Source organism: Erpetoichthys calabaricus, chromosome 14 (assembly GCF_900747795.2).
Source record: "Erpetoichthys calabaricus chromosome 14, fErpCal1.3, whole genome shotgun sequence".
In the NCBI taxonomy this organism is placed as follows: domain Eukaryota; kingdom Metazoa; phylum Chordata; class Cladistia; order Polypteriformes; family Polypteridae; genus Erpetoichthys; species Erpetoichthys calabaricus.
The window spans coordinates 107,216,671-107,237,581 of record NC_041407.2 but is presented as its reverse complement, the minus strand read 5'-3'; the positions used below and the strand labels follow the sequence as shown (position 1 = coordinate 107,237,581).

The 20,911-nt window shown below is 41.2% G+C and overlaps 1 protein-coding gene across 1 annotated transcript in view; it reads right to left on the bottom strand.

The window, feature by feature from the left end:
• crhr1 (corticotropin releasing hormone receptor 1) overlaps nucleotides 1-20,911 on the bottom strand; it is a 231,140-nt gene that overhangs the window by 77,429 nt on the left and 132,800 nt on the right. The gene's annotated exons all lie outside the window — the stretch shown is intronic.

The window sequence follows — 20,911 nt, the reverse complement described above, 5'->3', positions numbered from 1 at the left end:
AAACTCGAAAAGCCAATCAGGGTTAATCGCTGATGGGCTTCTCTTGGGGTTCACAGTCCTGCAACATATAATTGGGTTAAAATTGGAATTGTCCATCATGACAGGGGAATGCATGTGAACAACTGGATTACCATGGGGAAAGGTGCGATAAAAATAACAAATCCTTTAGTTCCATTATGGAGACTCAGTATAGAAATACAACCAGAGAATGCCAAGTAGCTTGACCAAATATTAACGAATTGTTACAGTTCAGCTCAGCATAAAGACAAGCAAAGGATCTTCATCCATCCTTAAATTTCCAAATTCCGGTTTAGGATCATGGAGAGATGGAGTCACAATGTGAGAATGAGTTCTGGACAGGGTGCTAGTCCTTCACAGTGCCCCCAGTAGTGCCATTCAACCAAATCTGTAGTACCCAGACAGAACCCCACGTAGGTCTGTGGAGAACATGCAAACTGAGCAGTCCAGGACATAAACCCAGTGTCCTGGGGAGGACACCATGCCAACTGGCAAAGGGCACATCCTGATGATTACCATTATCATGAGGTGTGCACAGCACCCTCCAGTGTGAGATTAGTGTCTTACACTATGGAGTCATTATGACACACAGTTTATTAAAATCTGGATAAGGCGCAAACAGAAAAACTCACTGACCTTGGCCATACAAATGGACCCAGTCCCACCAGATGACCACAGGAGGTTCGATCCACTGGCTTCAGTTGTTGTTAAACTCTCAATAACATGCCCAGTTGGGGTCATGTATTGGTCATCATACTCCCATTACCTTATTGAAGAACCCCCCAATCCCCCCCCACATCCCCCACCCAAATACATGGAATTCCACAGGGTAGCCACAACAGCTACTGTTTTCTTGGTCTACCAGTTTCCCTCTGTTAAATCCAGAGACCCTAACTCAGTATTGAGAGATGAGCACCATGATAAGCACCAACAACTCCTTGCAGCTACCTAGGCTGTTGAGGTCTTAAACGAGGTCCACTCCAAGTCCACATCTCCAGCCTGTCCAAGAACCAGGAGTTCTAGTCCACCCCACAGCCATTTTGGCCTCCCAGGTGTGTCCAACATCACACTGTCCATCTGAGGCAACTGACAGATCAGCCTGAGTGTCTAGAACATGTAATCAGATGACAGGTTGTAAAGCAGGCCCAAAGCACTCAGGAATGATCACAATGGAAGATCTGATTCACATGCAAAAGAATCCAGTTGTCTACATCTAGCAATTTTCATTAATGCTCGTCCCATGAGAGACACCACACCTGACCCTCACCCTTCACACTGCAGGGTGTCTTGAGGCTGAGACTGATTGCATCGTGTGGACCACCTGGTTATCTGGTCACCTAGTGCTAGCTGGGGAACTTCAATTTCAGTCCTGGACTCATGAAAGGGCCCTAAGTTGGGTGGACCCAGGATATGGTGGGGTAGGGCCAGTGCTAGAATGGGCTTAGGCCTGTTGTGGGCGGGACATGGCTAGAAATTGGAAGGCATCCTAATTTTGATTTGCTGTTATTCTTGCTCCTCCCCTTGGACTGCATAGCTAGTGCTAACCCCATCAACAGCTAAGAGGGTCACCATCCCAAAATGTCAGACTTTCTTATGCTATCTTTAATACACAGAATTCAATTACAGTGGGAGTGTAGTACATACGGCAGTGTACAATACCTGAACTTCATCATTTTACATTTGAGGCCGTGGTGTTTTACACAAACATCAAGCAAGACAATCACCATAAAGATGAAAACCAGACAGAAAAGTACTATAATTAATTAATTAATTTTTTAAAAAAAAAAAAAAACTTAAATTATATTGTGAAAATGAGATGGTGCAGGTCCAGCTCCAGGCTCCCTCTTCCAGACTGGGGAGAATCTTGAACCCAACACTGTTGATAACGTAACAGAATGAGCTGGAAGGTGGGGACAAAACACACCAAGTAACAGGATGGTGCCAAGTGCAAAAGTGCTTTTATTAAACAAAAATCAAAACAGTGTTCAAATATTCCAAAACAATCCATCCATCCATTATCCAATCCGCTATATCATTACTACAGGGTCACGGGGGTCTGCTGGAGCCAATCCCAGCCAACGCAGGGCACAAGGCAGGAAACAAACCCCAGGCAGGGCACCAGCCCACCGCAGGGCACACACACACACACACACACACACACCCATAAACCAAGCACACACTAGGGACAATCGCCTAATGAACCTAACCTGCATGTCTTTAGACTGTGGGAGGAAACCCAAGCAGACACAGGGAGAACATGCAAACACCACGCAGGGAGGACCCAGGAAGCGAATCCAGGTCTCCTTACTGTGAGGCAGCAGTGCTACCCACTGCGCCACCGTGCCGCCCTCCCAAAACAATCCATAAATAAATAATCCATTAAAACATGTGCAAAAGGTGGAGGTTAAAGTCAACAAATATTCATTTAAAATGAGGTAAAAATCCACTGGCAGGAACTGTTCTTGTTTTAAAATCCCGGTGTCTTTTTCCTTCCTTTAACTGGCGGCTCCCCTGCTAATCCCTCACAGGCCTTGCAGAAAAGGAGTCTCCCTATCTGCAGCCGCAGATGACCTTCTGCACGTCTGGTTGCCTTCCATCCCATGGCTATGTACAGGCTTCCTCGCTGGACTGAGACTTGGGTCCCCAATGGCCAGGATGCTCATGCTGGAGCTCGCCCCCCAAGCCTCCTTGACCCCCGCTGCCTTCCCAGCCTTACGCGGCAAGCCGTTCACCTTCCTGGTCGCTCCTGTTCCTTCGAACTGCTCAGCTGGAGCGACCACTTCCAACTGCACACTTAGTACTGGCCACACACACCTTCTCCGAGGCTCTTCTCCCAGCTGTCTGCATTCTCCTGCTCCCTTTCACTTGTTCCCAAACCGGTTCTTTTTTCCACCTGCCTTCGGTCTTCTTTGTAACCTTTGTCTCAGTCTTTTTATCTTTCTCCCCCTCACACTCGCACTTCTCCCTTTTACAATGGGGACGTGGCACAGGTGTAGCGGTATCAATTAGAGTACCTGTGCACTTAAGTGCAGGACTTCCCGCATCACACACGGGATCCGCTCTCACCATGCTACCACGCCCCCCTCCTCAAAGCCGTGAGTGTGGTGATTATTCATTTAAAACTGGCAATCAGCTGCGGACCTCACTTTACCAGAGAAAGAGTCTCACTAAGAAGACAGCATTCTAATGAAAAGTGCAGCAGGTAATTGTCAGTGTTTACTTTGTGTGAAAAAAATGTTACCATAAATACAATAAATACATAACAGCTTTGTAATGAAAGGTGCTATAAAAATACAGACAGGAGGAAAGCACTTTGTGAAAGGCGCTATATAGTATAAAGTCAGAAGGATGGTTCTGCTCTGCGCCAACAAATGTGCAACACAAAATATCCAATTAAAAGTTCTTTGTCATGAGTTTCTGAAAGGAAAGGCGCTGTATAAGCTACAAATGGGTGCAAAGACATGTGCACAGCAGAACTGATGGAAATGTAGTTGGTGGGGAATAGATAGATAGATAGATAGATAGATAGATAGATAGATAGATAGATAGATAGATAGATAGATAGATAGATAGATAGATAGATAGGATAGATGTGAAAGGCACTATATGATAGATAGATAGATAGATAGATAGATAGATAGATAGATAGATAGATAGATAGATAGATAGATAGATATGAAAGGCAGTATATAATAGATAGATAGATAGATAGACGTGAAAGGCGCTATATAATAGATAGATAAATACTTTATTAATCCCAAGGGGAAATTCACATACATATGCAGTATGGGAACTGCTACACAGAAAACAAATTTAGGGAGTTTAATTTGTGAGCCTCTTTGTGTAAGGTGCTATAAAAGTTCTCTCAGAAGAGCGTTGGGATTTGTATGGCAAATAAATCAGCAATGTCCCAAAGAAACTGATGGGATAGCATGAAAAATGATGGCCTTGAAGTCAAAGAATTGATGGCTCATAAAAAAAAATTTAGCAACGCCTGAGCCAGCTGATATGTCAACAAGTCTTCCGGCCAGTATGGATGACAGTGGTGGGACACCACAGTGAAGAGGAGGCAAACAACATGCTTGTTTAAATAAGGAGCTCACAGCCAGAAAAAGTAGGAATAATAAACTGTCGAATAAAGGACCTGTCACAATGACCTCATTCCTGCCTTCACAGAGAGAAACTCCTGGGGGACAGAAGAGCTGGACAAGGAAAGCCCATAAAGACGGGCAGCGATGGTGCATTCATAAATCAGTAAGTTAATCGTGCTGCGTTGGCTTCAAGTGTGCCCCTCCAGTAGCAATGGAACTCTCGGGCCCTGGGGATACTGAGCAGGTACTCAAAATACATCATTTGGGAAGATTTACAAGTTCTGTCTCCTGGAGGTGACGATTGTTAAAGCATTCAATGGCTTTGAGGGACACAAGGTGCTGGTGAACGAAATAAAAATGACCACCCGAGACGGCAACAACCTGCTTTGTGGTGGCAGAGAAAAGAAGCAGAGCAATATCTGCCAGTGCAGTGGAATTATGGATAATATGATAATTGGTGTAGACAATCAGTGTGTGCATCTTTTTTATAGTGCTTTTCATATTAATATTTATAATATGTATTACCGATTATGTAGTTTATCTTTTATATTTCTATTGATTATATGTTTCCTTTCATATTGATATAAATCTATTAATGATATAGTTTCTTTAATATCTAACTAACTGTATATTGCGTATTCCATATCTATCATTTAATATAGTGCCTTTTATAATAAATATTGTGATGGAACTAGGGTGTCAGCGAGCTCCAAATCCTAAACATGATAACACAATACAGTTCCAGGTTCAAATCAGAGGGTGTTTATTCAACACAATTCCTCCAAAAGTAACCAAGCTCTAAGCACAAGTTCTCTCTCTTTTCACAATACCCCTCCTCTCACCACCACACTGACCTCCACCAGTCGAGTGTTGCTCTGACTCACCTGGATAAGGGTGTGCCGTCTCTTTTATTCTGGACCCAGGAGTACTTCTTTTGCCAGGGCTGCTGCCCATTGGAAGTACTTCTGGGTCAACAACAACAACATTTTATTTCTATAGCACATTTTCATACAAATAATGCAGCTCAAAGTGCTTTACATGATTAAGAAAGAGAAAAAAGACAAAATAAATAAGAATTAAAATAAGGGAACACTAATTAATATAGAATAAAAGTAAGGTCCTATGGCCAGGAAAAAACAACTCCAGATGGCTGGAGAAGAAAAAATAAAATCTGCAGGGGTTCCAAGGCCACGAGACCACCCAGCCACATCTAGGCATTCTACATAATATAAATGACCTCACAGTCAGTCCTCATCATATTCAGGGTTCTCATGGAAGAACTTGATGATGACGGTCATGTGGACTTCTGGCCGTGTAGTCCATCAATGGTGGGACATCACGGTTCTTTGAATAAGTGGTGGGGGCGCAGATCGCCACCACAGAAAACCAGAAAAAGAACAGAAGAGAAAGTAGGGGTCATAAGGAAGTCCAACATAACAGGGAGAACATCTCCCTGCAACACCCTCTTGTGGCACCGAGAGACCCCAGCAGGGCTGTTCTGCCGGACTACATCTCCCAGCATGCCCTATCAGTTCCCTACTAAGTACCAATATTCAGGACCTCTGCCATCTAGTGTACTGGGGGGATAAAGAGTCCGCAGAGACATCTTCCTCCAGTGGACTGTTCGTCCATCCACTCTGGCCATCTCTTCCGGGTCTGGAACCTTTTCTCTTCTCTACTTCTCTGCCTACTAGAAGCCTCCCGTCCGTTTAAGGAACTATACCCTCTTCTGATCAGGGTGCCCATCCAACCCATGTGGCATTTACAATATTTATGTATATGTGCTGATTATATAGTATCTTTCACATTTATCCTTCTATTGATTATATAGTGCCATTCATATCCACCTACCTATTTATTGTATAGCATCTTTTGTATCTATCATTTTTATAGTTCCTTTACTTATTAATATATATCTATTGATTATGTAGTGTCTTTAATTTATCTGTTAATTCTATAATTCCTTTCATATCTACTTATTGTATAATGTATTTCACATCTATAATTTAATATATTGCCTTTCTTTATGATATATCTATTGATCATATACTGTTTCCTATCACTTATATAGTGCCTTTTTATTAATATACTGTATATATTGATTATATAGCATCTTTCATATTTATCTGTCTTGATTATACAATGCCTTTCACATCTCTTTTACATAGTGTTTTCATATCTTATCCATATTACTAACCGAGAATGGTAAACCGGATGGACGCAGGGACATCCGGCCATGGGCCGTAGCCGCAAAAGACGTACTGCGCAAGCGCCCCCACAAAACCCCCCTTCCAAGCAACGGAAACCGGATGCAAAGCAACGTAAAATAAGAAATGAGGCGCCCATAGCACACAGAAAAAAGGAGTCAGACGCGAAACGGAACACACACAAAGAAGAGAATTGAGACCCACGACACACAAATGAGGCAACGCCCCCTAGCACAAAAAAAAAAAAAAAAAAAAAGAAGTCAGACGCGAGCGCCACACAAACCCATTGGACACAAAACGGGACAGACTACAGACATAGCACACGAAACATACACAAAAAGCAGGATTCGGACCCACGACCACGCTAACATAAATAAGAAATGAGACACAAAGCACCATTACTAAACGAACCGTCCGTATTAAATATACGTCATCTGAACACATTCAAATTATGCAGCATAGGTCGATCTCATTACACTGATGCACTATTAACCTCTAACTGACGAAGTATCTGAAAGTAAAAACTTTATGAACTGCATTACATCCAATACTTCTTTTGCTTTTGCATCTAATGGCATCCACTCACTTACTCAACACCATTGATAAACTTCTACAAACGTTGATGATTAATAATATTCCCTTTGGAGGAAAGGTACTTTTATTAGGAGGAGACTTGACACAGTGCTTAGCTATTGTTTCACATGTCATTCGCTCGGCTATTCTTCAGTCCACCTTAAAATACGCAGACAATTGGCATTGCTTTCAAAAGAGTCACGGAGATATTTGGAACAACAATCTCATTACACCAAATACCCCTTTTAACACAACGAACTATATTCTGTCCAAAAAATATTAATGTTGATCACATTAATAACCAGGTCATTTCATTACTTCCTGGAGTGGCACAGCTCGGACACACGACCACACTAACATAAATAAGAAATGAGACACAAAGCCCCATTACTGAACGAACCGTCCGTATTAAATATACATCATCTGAACACATTCAAATTATGCAGCATAGGTCGATCTCATTACACTGATGCACTATTAACCGTTCAACCACAGAAAAGGCTCCATATTAACAGTAAGTACGATCCTCCTTATTACTTATCCATATTTCTAATGCTAAAGAACAAACAAGTCATGAATTCACGCTCACGGGTACAAAACGATACGGCTCGAGTGACGGTATCAAACACATGAACCCGCATGAAAAAAAAAAATACATGTCGGACGACTAAACGACATACAAAAACGGGCAAGGCTCAATACAAACAATTAACGCCGTAAACTGCAACGGGCTTCTCACACAGCACAGGCAAATCGATTACAGCTCCAGAATAGCACGTCCCAAATCCTGCACATACAACGATGCACCTCTCAAACGGCACAGACAAAACATACACGTCAAGGACATAAACGACAGACACCTGCTAAACGATTGCGCCAGTTAGCTCACAACGCGTTCAATAATGAGTCCACTATTCATTAAAATTCATTGGAATTAATAAATGTCATTTGCAATCATTGTCATTCACTTAACTTCCCTAAAGAAACAACTAGCAATACAAGTAATGAATTTACACGTTATTGTCAAAAGGGTCAAATTTGACTGCCTCCTTTACATTCATTTTCTGCATATCTACAGAAGCTTCTAACTAACGCAGTACCTGAAAGTAAAAACTTTATAAACTGCATTAGATCCTACAATAGTTCATTTGATTTTGCATCTAATGGCATCCACTCACTTACTCAACACCATTCATAAACTTCTACAAACGTTGATGAATAATGATATTCCCTTTGGAAGAAAGGTACTTTTATTAGGAGGAGATTTTACACAGTGCTTAGCTATTGTTCCACATGCCATGCACTCGGCTATTCTTCAATCCACCTTAAAATACGCAGACAATTGGCATTGCTTTCAAAAGAGTTACGGAGATATTTGGAACAACAATCTCATTACACCAAATACCCCTTTTAACACAACGAACTATATTATGTCCAAAAAATATTAATGTTGATCACATTGATAACCAGGTCATTTCATTACTTCCTGGAGTGGCACAGCTCTTTCTAAGCTCTGACAAAGTTGACTCGGATGACGACAATGACCATCTTAATTTCCCCTATATTTGAACACTATTAACCCAGCCGGATTACCACAACACAATCTTAGCCTTAAAAATGGAACAATAATCATGCTATTAAGAAACCTTAACACTAAACAGGGTTTATGCAATGGTACGTTTAGTCGTCAACACCATGCCACACAATGTTATTAAAGCAAAACTTCTTACAGAATCACATGCTAACAATACTGTTCTAATTCCTACAATTACCTTAGAACTTCTGACCTGGAATTACCTTTTACACTTAAACAGCGACAGTTCCCCATTACACCTGCCTTGACCATGACCATCAACAAATCACAAGGACAAACCATAAACAAAGTTGGCATCTACCTCTCTGAGCCCGTTTTTGGACATGGACAACTTTATTTGCTTCCTATATGCGTCATCTACACCTTCACACTATGCTATATCTCATTCATACATCACACTCTTTGTAAATTCACAACACCAGGGGATGGCGAGCGAAGCGAGCAGGGGGCGGAGCCCCCTAGTATATTAATATGAAAAGCGCTAAACAAAATGTATCTATTAATTACATAGTGTTTTAACATTTATCCATCTGTTGATTGTATAGTGCCTTTCAATTTGATCTGCCAATTAATTATATAGTCTTTTTCATATCTATCTATCTACTGGCTAATTATATAATATCTTTCATAATATTTGCCTATTACTTTCATAGTGCCTTATATATCTGGCTATCTATCTATGATATGGTACCTTTTATATCTATTGACTTTATTTACTGTATAGCACTTTTTATACCAGGCTATCTATATATAGTGCCTTTTATGTCTATTTGTTTGATCTATTTATGTATTGTATAGCACCATCCATCCATCCATCCATCCATTTTCCAACCCGCTGAATCCGAACACAGGGTCACGGGGGTCTGCTGGAGCCAATCCCAGCCAACACAGGGCACAAGGCAGGAACCAATCCCAGGCAGGGTGCCAACCTACCGCAGAACACACACAAACACACCCACACACCAAGCACACACTAGGGCCAATTTAGAATCGCCAATCCACCTAACCTGCATGTCTTTGGACTGTGGGAGGAAACCGGAGCGCCCGGAAGAAACCCACGCAGACATGGGGAGAACATGCAAACTCGACGCAGGGAGGACCCGGGAAGCGAACCCAGGTCCTCAGGTCTCCCAACTGCGAGGCAGCAGCGCTACCCACTGCACCACCGTGCCGCCCATAGCACCATTCATATCTCTATCTATCCATCTGTAATATACGGCCCTTTACGTTTATTGATTGTGTCTATTTATGTATTGTACAGCAGCATTCATTTTATCTATCTACATATCCATCTCTCCTCCTGTGCTGTGCTGCGTACCCTAATCACTATCCCGCCATGGATCTAAATCACGCAAACTCCATCCATTCATTTTCTTAACCCGCTTGTCTAGGACCACCAGAGACTATCCCAGCAGTCATCCGGTGCAAGGCAGTAACAATCCCTGTATTTCTTTTTTCTCCATCCCAAACAGATAACCCAATCAAATCGATCAGATCAAACGCCAATGGCAGTTTCAGTAGTCTCCCTGGTTAGCTCTTCTCGCATTCCTTCCATTTCTTTCTGGCTGCCTTATTAAGACGCTTAACCCCTTCATCTTTTTAAATAAATTGTGTTTCATGGCTGGCTAAAACTGTTTGACATTGGCGCTATACTGTATAACGTAAGGGCGATTTCATGGATTCCGCCCTCGGCTTCATTAAACGCGTTTTCTGGTAAGTAGATGGAGGGATGTTTCGTTTGTGTCCTGCATTCCTACCCAATTCGATTAGAATGCTAGAAAATACTTAATTATCTAGCCGGAGGGTGCAATCTGGGGCTTCACCAAGCGCTTTCGGACGCTATTTTTAGAAGTCATTGCTCATCATTGCCCGGCACGGATAAATCATCGGGGAGGTGCGCTTAATTGGACGCGAGCGAGGCTGCCGTGCGGCCCTGCGCAATGAGAGCGCGCATTCCTGCTGCATTAAGGGCTTCGGCGGGCCTGATCCCTCAGCATCGCTCCTTGTCCAGAATATCTGACCTTGCGCCGTTCTCATCTTTCTAACTCTGTCATCACGCGGCAAGACTTCTGTGAGCTGATATTGATTTTTGTTTCATCTGTAAAAGAACTAAATCTGAAGGCGAGGCGAGGTCAAACGATGATAAATAAGGAAATTTAAGGAGAGCTGGCAACCCGGGAGCTCCACGTCCTTGACTTTGTGTGAACGCCTAGCAGGCCCATCGAGTCAGGAACGGCACCAGACCCACCCTGGCTCTGTGTAGGGGGGCCCCTCAGGAGATGCTGGAGATGGGGGTCACTTTAATGAGTGAATGAGCCAATTTGATTCATTCATTTATAGTTTCATTCAAAAGTAGGTACTTCACAAACCGTTAATTGTGCGGTTAGCAAACAGTCGATATATTCATTCATTCAACTCTAATCAATCAATCCATTCTTATTTTACTATCAATTAATAAAAGTATTAGCATTCATACACAGTTATTCTTTTGAAAAGATTAATAGTGCCAGTTTCATTCAATGCAATAACATTTTTAACGATCATCCATTTAAATATTAAGCACCCCTGAATGATTAATCATGCCAATGTAAATCCATTTCATTCATTTGCTCACAATCAATCAATCAAATATTCTTATGAACTGATGAATGATACCAGTGCAAAACTCATTCAATCTGTCATTCATAATCAATTCATCAATAAAGTAGCTATTCATCATGTTATTAACCAATCACACACTGCTCATTCATTTATCCATTACTAATCAATTTGTTATCATCAATACATTAATTAATGTATATATAATAATAATAAATAATAATTAATTAGGGTATCATCTAAACAATCAAGGAACCAGTACATTATTTTTTGTAATGTGTTAATTAATTTGTAATGCAATATATGAAAGACTAAATCAAGCAAAATCCAACAATTATAAGTCAGTCTAATATTATTTACTAACAATCAACAAATAATTATATCAATTATTTTATTACCAAATTTTTCTATCATTTATTCATGCATTCATTTATCACTCAATTGTTCAGAATTCATCAACTGTTAATTATGCTCTTACCAATCAATAGCTTCATCATTTATTGATCCTCACATTAATTAATTTATTGTTATTCAGTCTGACAGTTGTAGCTTTATTATCAATACCAATCAACCCACCAACCAAGTACTTTGACTACTTTTTATCAATGTGTTAAGTTAATGAAAATGAAGCACTATTAATTTTTAATCAGCCAATCAAAGGTTATTTGTAATCAGTCTACAAATTATTTTGTTAACTAATTCATTTATTATTTTAATATCAATTCCTTCTTTCATTCATGCATTCATCTATTAATAATTGATGGCACTGCCAATTCTTTCCTTCATTCACTCAGAATTAATCAAATTATGTTTTTATCAAGCAATAACACTCATTTCATTTTCAGTCACTTTATTGATCAATTAATTGAGTTAGCATATCAAGCCCTTCATTTACTGATTTATTCATTCATTATTATCAGCCAGTCAGTTCATTCATACATTCTGTTGCTGGCACAAGCCCCTCTACGAGAAGATATATACGTGATGATGACAACGACGATGATGATGATGATGGCCACTTGTCAGTACGGGACAGGCCCTGTGTGTTCATTACAAACATGGAGGAGCTGGGGATGGTATGGAAACCCAAGAAAAGTGCTTAGCCCTGAGTGTAAAACAGCTCTTAATGACAGATGATGACCAAACAGAGTGGGACCACAGAGTCTATCAGCAGAGCCCTGCAGTCTGAACAAGGAAATCTCCTTTTATTTTAAGCCCTTCTGCAGAAGACATTATATGAATATTTATGTACTTTTCATACTTTAACTCCAGTGTGCTTACTGCATAAAACAAGACCAGCCAGCCGTGGTAGGCAGCCTCAGCCAGCATATGCCTTACAATGCCTTGAAATGCAAGACTTTATCTTTACCGTGTCTTCAAATGTATACAGAACCCTTCATTTTTTCACATTTTCTTAAGTTGCTGCCTTGTGCTAAAATCATTTAAATTCATTTTCTCCCTCATCAAGTAACACTCAATACGCCCAGAATGACAAAGTGAAAACAGAATTTTAGGAATGATTGCCAAACTGTTAAAATAAAAAACTGAAATCTCACATTGACTTCAGTATTGCGAGATCCTTGCTATTTCACTTGACATTTGGCTCAAGTGCATCCTATTCTGTTGGTCATCATTGAGATGTTTGGAGTCCACCTGTGGCTAATTCAGTTGATTGGACAGATTAGTAAAGTGTAAACGGTAAAAAAATGAATTGAACTTAACTGAAACAGACCGTGCTGTGAAAGGGGGAATGGACTGTGTGTGGCTACTATTTCAATTCTAAGTCTGGGACAATATTCTCTCTCTATTAAAAAGAGCTTTTCACTTTCATATCTACTACAGAATAATGGATCAGCACCCTGTCCAGGGTTTGTTCCTGCTCTACACCCTATGCTTGCTGAGAGAGGCTCCAGCAGACCCCTGTGACCCCGTTCCAGACTAAACAGGTTATAAAATGACTGACTGACTTCACATTAATCTATCATATAGTTCAATCCATCCATAATCCAACCCGCTATATCCTAACTACAGGGTCACGGGGGGTCTGCTGGTGCCAATCCCAGCCAACACAGGGTGCAAAGCAGGAAACAAACCCCAGGCAGGGTGCCAGCCCACTGCAGGGCGTGTACACACACACACACACACACACAAGGGACAATTTAGAATCGCCAATGCACCTAACCTGCATGTCTTTGAACTGTGGGAGGAAACTGGATTACCCAGAAGCAAACCCGGGTCTCCTTACTGCGAGGCAGCAGAGCTACCCATTGCGCCCCCGTGCCACCCCATCATAGAGTTGCATTTTCTATCTATGTTATATAGTGCAGTTTATATCTGTTATGTAGAGCCTTTCACTTAATTTCTATCTACCCATCTGTTATATAGTATCTTTCACATTCGTCTATCAAACTCTTTTATTCAGTATAGTGCTTTCAGATCGACCTATTGCATATTGCATTTTATAACCATCTATTTAATATTCAATATGGTGCCTTTCACATTCTGTCTTTTAATCATTATGCACTATTGCTCTATCCCAGACCTTCTAGTACCTTTCATGCCTACCTATCAGTTTTTTTCATCATTTATCTTTTATACAGTATAGTGCCTTTCATATCAGTTGTGGCAGGTGGCCGGGTGTGGTCATCAGCCGCCTGCCTATTTAAGGGGCCGCCTCCCTTCAATCAAGGCTGGAGTCGGGTGAGGAGTTGGACGAGGTCGGAGAGGAGGCAGCAAGGAGAGGCCTGAAGTGTGAGAGAAGGAAGAGAAAGAAACAGAGGTGGCTTAGTGAAGCCTGGACTTTGGGAGACTGTGGGGGTTTGTGTGTGGCGGTGCACTAAGACTTTGTAGATACTATTGTGTAAATAAACGTGGGGTGATGGCTTTAAATGTGTCTGCCTGTCTGTGTCCGGGCCGTACTATTTCACACAGTCTATCTATCTATTATGTAGTGTCTTTCACGTCTATTTTTACACAGTATAGTACCTTTCAGATATATCAGTCTATGATATATAGCTTTTCACTTCATATATTGCATATCTGTTTATCCATTATATAGTGCCTTTCACTATACATCTATCTATTATATGGTGCCCTTCATATCTCTCTATCGATCAATGCCAAAATGGACCATTGTTGCAGACAGCGCTGGCCAGCCTGTAGAAGCCTTTCTTTTCATGTGCAGCGGAGCTCAAACTGAAGAGTCCCTCTGCGAAAATGAAGCGCACACACAGCCTGAAGCCCTGTTGCTTTTCCTTTGGCTTCAGCCTGAGCGGGATGCATCCCTGAGTTCGCTTCCAGTGTGAAGAGAGCCCAAGCTACAAGAACCACAGTAGTTTGCTTCAAAAAGATATTTAAAAATTATTCATAGCGCCTTTCATTGAGTTTGCTGTGAATCCATCCATTTTCAAACCCACTTTTGAACACTGGGAGAATACCATTTATTAGGGACCAATGCTGCATGGTGTGCTATGAGATAAAGAGATTGATTAGAAGAGTTAGCATTCAGCAAACATCAAGGGTGGGGTGTGACGTGTCCGTCGATAATATCCAGCTGGGTCCACAGGCTAATCCGGTGTATTGCAGGCTGCGGGACAGGAATTCCTTCAGAAAGAGTGTCATTCAAAGTACTGAGAGTGTGTCACTCACTCTAGAAGGGCACAGCACTTGAAAATTGTGATCACTAGTGTTAGTAAGATGGATACAGTAATTAAAAGGCGTTTTAAAATTGCTACCCATTGGTTAAAGCAGAGAAAAAGATAATTGGGGGAGTGTTTTCTTTTTAAAACATTGTAACAACCCGGGAGTGTGTGAGATTGGGGAATGGAATTAGCATTGTGACAATGCTGGAGGTAGCTGGCCCTAAAATGGATCGTCCCTGTCTCCTCCTGCACGATGATCTGCGGCTGCAAGCACTCGGGCGGACTTCTAGTGTGCCTAGTACCTTTGATTCGGGGGCGTCAGAGGATTTACTCTCAGATCTATTGCGCCAAGCTCCTAATCTTTTTTTTCAGGAATGTACAATAATAAAAATTGTAGAGACCCCCCTGCAATACACTTTTAAAAATAACGGTCATTTAATGGCACTTTACAGTACTCGGTTGTGTGTTGGCCAGGATGAGCTGCCGGCCGTCCATCACAAGGGGTTCCCAAACTTTTTCATATGACAGTATAAAGCTTCCTTCTAGAAACTCCATGTGGAATGTTCCTTTAGGAACTGAAAATGGTTCCCTAGTGCTCCGAAGAACTGCTATGGCATCTTTATTTTTAAGAGTGTATATTTGGAAGAAAGGCGCAGCAGGACAAAGGGGTTGTTGCAAGAATGGTTTACTTTCAACAGTTCAAAAAAATAATGAAAACACTTATGAAAGAAATTACACAGGAACTATTTACAGCTAACAATAATCCTCTCATTGTTACGGCCATGAGAGACACCTTGGCTACCCCATTTTTCAGACTGCTTCATTTTCAGTTCTCCCTCTCTCTCCATTATTTTTTCCAGCGCACCTTTTCTTGTAACATTCCCAAAATCCCCCAAAAAAGGTCAAGGTCCTCCCCTTTACTTCCTCTCAACCCTCCAAGACTGGAACCCTCTGAGCTGCTCTTAACCTCCTTCACCAAACAGTTGCCAGGCTTCAATCTGGCTGGGATGCTATAGTACCGTTAAGCCCCTCATCTATCCTCTTTAATTGAGCCCCTGGAAATAGTGCAAAAGGTCATTTGGGAAACCAGCCTTTGAATTTGTGTACTGAGTAGACCGTTGCGCAGCTTCAAGGCAGACAATCCCCAAGCTCTTCGATTTTTACCGAGTAATCTGGGTAAGACTGCACGCAAAAGTCGCAGAGGGGGCTAAGACCCTGATCTCTTCAGATGTTAACGACGCGCCGGCTGACTTGATGTGTCTATACATTGCTGGGTCTGCTTCACACCGCTTAGCTGGGGTCAGTGGCAACACCATCTGCCACATTTTACTCCACTTCTGTGAGCCGAGCTATCCGAGGCTGGCCGGCAACCACACACTTAAGACAGTGGGCTTTAGCAATTGGGAGAAGTGCTTAACGTACAGGGTGTTAGAGAAATTCTCTCACACACCCCCCAGGAACTCTTCACTTTTTATTTATTTGTTAAGAAATTTGTGCAATCTTCTAAAATCTTGTTTTCACTTTTCCATGCTTGGGTATGTAGTGATGCACGATGAAGGGAAAAAATGGACTTAAAATGATTTTAGCATAAGGAGTGCAGCTGGCTTTAGCACTTATTATGGACTTACCAGTAACGATAAAGTGCAGTGAGTACTGTACACTTGCCTTGAGCATTCCTAGTTCTCATCCTCTTTCTCTGTACGTTTATCATTCGTTTGCTCAGAGGCTGATGCGCTTGCTGCTTCCTGAGCAGCTCTTCTCTTCTCCACCCTAGCAGCCCGCTTCTTCTCTTCTTTTGTTGGCATCTTTTTGTGTTCAAACTGATTAAGTCAGTGTTTGTGTTGCAATTGCTTAGTATGTTTTACTTTAATTTTTCACTTAAGCTGGTACTTAAGTTTTCAATCTGCCTCAAGAACGATTTAAGATATGAAGAGGTAGGGGGAATGACAGTGAAGGTGGTAAGGATGAGAATGGCACCCGTACACATGCGCTGCACAGCCGCTGTGCTGGCCGCTGCCAACAGTTGATTCTACAGTAAAATAAAATACAAATAAAAAGAGGAATAACCTTGGAGGTCAATCATCACCCCGAAAGCGGATAGTAAACGTCACGTAGTATATGTGTACCAAACTTCAGGCCAATTGGTCAAACGGTTTGCGATATACAACTGATTTAAAATCCTGGACAGACAAACGAACAGCCACGGTAGCGTATTATATAACAACAACAACATTTATTTATATATCACATTTTCATACAAATAATATAGCTCAAAGTGCTTTACATGATGAAGATAGAGAAAAAAAGGCAAAATAAGAATTAAAATAAGAGAACACTAATTAACATAGAATAAAAGTAAGGTCTGATGGCCAGGGAGGACAGAAAAAACAAAAAAACTCCAGATAGCTGGAGAAAAAAATAAAATAATAATAATAATACATTTTATTTATATAGCGCCTTTCCCATGCTCAAGGCACTTACAGAATATAAGAAAGAACGGTAGAGTATACAGTATATAGCGTTGTACAAACCAGATAAATAAATAAAGAACATTATGACAGTGAATTCAGAGAAAAAGCCTAACAGACAACATCATTGATGGTCTCGCACACACACACAGGTTACATGAGCATCCTGACATGGAGGTAAACTGAGAGAAGGGTAATAAAGTCAAGTAGAGCTATAAGCCTTCCTGAACAGACGAGTTTTGAGTTGTTTTTTAAAAGAATTCATGGAGTCAGCTGACCTGATTAATTTCGGTAGGTCATTCCAGGGTCTGGGCGCTATACAGCTGAAGGACCTGCTGTCATTCATGGAGTGTAGATTAGTGTGGGGCACAACAAGATTGTCAGAATCAGAGGAACTTAGTGGGCGGACAGGCACATAGTGATGGAGAAGGTCACTGATGTAGTTTGGCGCAAGGTTATTTAAGGCTTTGTAGGTTATTAGTAGGATTTGATATTCGATTCTGTAAGACACAGGGAGCCAGTGAAGATGGAGCAGGATGGGTGTGATGTGCTCACTGCTGCTGGTTCGAGTAAGGACTCTTGCAGCTGAGTTTTGAAAATCTGCAGGGCTTCTGAGGCCACAAGACCACCCAGCTCCCTCTAGGCATTCTACCTAACATAAATGATCAGTCCTCATGGTGTTCAGGGTTCTCATGGAAGGACTTGATGATGATGGTCACGTGGACTTCTGGTCTTTAATCCATCAATGTATAAGAAGTATGTATAATGTATAATCCATCAATTCTATAAGAAGATCAGTCCCCCTCTGATAATGTCGGTTGTCTTAAAAGTATGTTGGATTTTCACGCAGTCGAAGAGCGAGGATTGGGTGTTTATAGGTCCACCATGGAGTTTTGTGAAGTCAGAGAGCGGGTATTGCCGTCTATACATAGCAGACTGCAGAAACAGAGGAAGGGGTAGGGCTGGATGCCTAAGATCAGGGGCTAAAGTCCTGAAAGCTAGCCCCCCCATGAAGCCACAGGCTGCAACATAACAAAATGCAGTGCAGTGGGTAGGTACCTACTGGCTCCTCTTCCAATTTCTACCTAGAGTACCTGCACCTTTTTACCCCCTGTAATTTGGTTCCACTTCAAGCACTCGCAAAATGTTAAAAAACAAAAAAAAGGAAGGGAAGGGGTCTGAATATTTTGTGAATTCATTGGACAGAATTGGGAAACGACAAGAGAATAACCATTTCAAGTAAGGAACATTTCCATGAAATCTTAACAATGAAGGTGCCAGAGCGGTTCTTCACAGCGATGCCTAACGGGAATCATTTTTAGTTATCAAAAGTCCCATCCACATGAAGGTTCCAGAAAGGATTTTTTTTTATTTATTTAGATCTGTAACAGGCTCCATTCAGTAAATAAACATGAAAAAATAGTAACAGATTTGTGAATTACTAATGGAACATGATTTTTAAAGGACTATTTTTGCAGAGTTAGCCAAGCAAACATTACAGATTTTTTAAATATTAGGAAGCTTTTAATAATACAAAGAGACAACTGCAAATGCAAAGAACCTTTCCCAGAATGAAATGATGTTTTCTAAAGATGCAGTTCAACTTTGTAATGAACCATAAAATGCGATTAGAGAACCATTATTTTTAAGAGTGTGGGTGATTTAGCCAGCCTAAGGACCCCCCACCCTCCAGTAATGTAACGTCAAGCCAAATATTCCAGTATATCTCACCCCAATAACGCTGTTGTGGGAATACTGTTACTTGTTCAATTCTTGGGACATACCATGGCCCACCCACTATTTCAGACTCCGCCCCTAACCATTCTGAGCTGAGTAAGACTTCAGTTACCTATACTGGAGTGCATGGCGCTTGTACAAGTGATGAGCAAAATCGTAACTCAACCTTTTCAAATCCACTTAATATGCTTTGCATGGACCTGGAGAGCATACAGGCCTCACTTGGCTCATAGAAGGAAATGGATCTGGCACAATGAAGTGCCCACTCACGCACACACCCACACTTAGGATTTTTTTTTCAACTGCCAGTCAATTTAAAGTGTTTGATATGTGGAAAGAAAAATGGATAAATGGTCCCAGAGGAAACCCCAGTTCCCCACGGAGAGAACAAGCATGCAGACACTGAATTTGAACACACACTATGCCACCCCACAACACTATTGCCACAAATATGCACATTGTTTTCAGTACATAAACTTGAGAAGGTTTACTTTAACAACAGATATTTCAATACTGTGGATTTTGCTCAGTGCATTTCAAATAGCTTATAACATACCTGAACATTCTCAAATGTGTGGAGTATGGGCATCACTGGGCGCAATGTATTAAACCTGTTGTCCATTACAATGCCCATTAATGCTCACAACGACGTTTCAGACTCTGAGGCTGCTAAAAGGTTTGCACCAATGCTTGAATATGGCAGCGCTGACACGTTTTTGAGAAAATCAGAGTCCTGTAGTGAACAAACATTCCAACGAAAGAAATTGTGTTTATGGATATTTTCTTTTACATGATTTTGCAATTGAAGAGCTCAGTTCCAAAATCAGCTAAGTACAAAAGATAAATTTTGGAGATAAATAGGAAAATCTGGGTCTGTAAACAGATTTTGAAACTAAATCCCTAAAACTATAGCGCTACACTGTTGCAATTAGCGGGTTTTGAAGCTCAAACATATTTTCGGCGCATGACCAACTGCATGAAAAGTCACAATCACGTGTTCACTAAATTTTACCAAAAGGTGTAATTAGCAGATTTTGGAACTCACATCTTCAATTGAGCTGGGCTTTTAAAGTTTTAAGTTTATATTAAACTCAACTTATAGGCGCATGATTCATTTGTGAGGGCGGAGTGGTGGCTCTGAGGCTAAGGATCTGCACTGGTATCCCGAAGGTTGCCGGTTCGAATCCCCGTCACTGCCAAAAAGAGATCCTACTCTGCTGGGCCCTTGAGCAAGGCCCTTAACCTGTAATTGCTCCAGGGGCGCTGTACAATGGCTGACCCTGCGCTCTGACCCCAAGGGGTATGCGAAAAAACTAACAAACACTGTTGTAAGTCGCTCTGGATAAGAGCGTCTGCTAAATGATGTAAATGTAAATGTAAATGTGAATGTCTAATTCTTTAAGCTTAGCATTTTTCCTGGCAACACCTGTTCTGGGCAGGGCCCCAATTCATGCAGAATTATCCAATATATGTCTGCACAACAGGGTGGTATGTTGGCACAGTGATTAGCACTTCGGTCTTAAGGAGCCTTCACTGTACAAAAAAAAATAATGTTAAATTTACGGTAAAATACTGGCAGTTGGGTTGCCAGTATTTTACCGTAAAAAAGAAGGTGACAATATTTTTAGGTCTACCGTATAACTTTGTAGTAAAAACTGTTTTTTCTTTGCAACACATTCCACCAGAAAGAAATGTTTAACCATACCCAGAGATTCATGTAGTGTAATAAATATGCCAACCAATAAACCATTAGAAAATACTGTCAGGGTCAAACCCCAGTACACAGCTTGCATCAGTAAAGTAACAACAACCAATAGCAAACAAATACCATTTAATTATACACATTGAAAACAACTCAATATTTAAGGAAATTAGGCCACATTGTCTGGTGGGGAAGAAAAGTTTGCTTTTGTGGTGTATGGTGTCCTACAGGTGTGCTATCTTATCGAATACAACCAACCACAAATCAGCTTCCATAACCTCA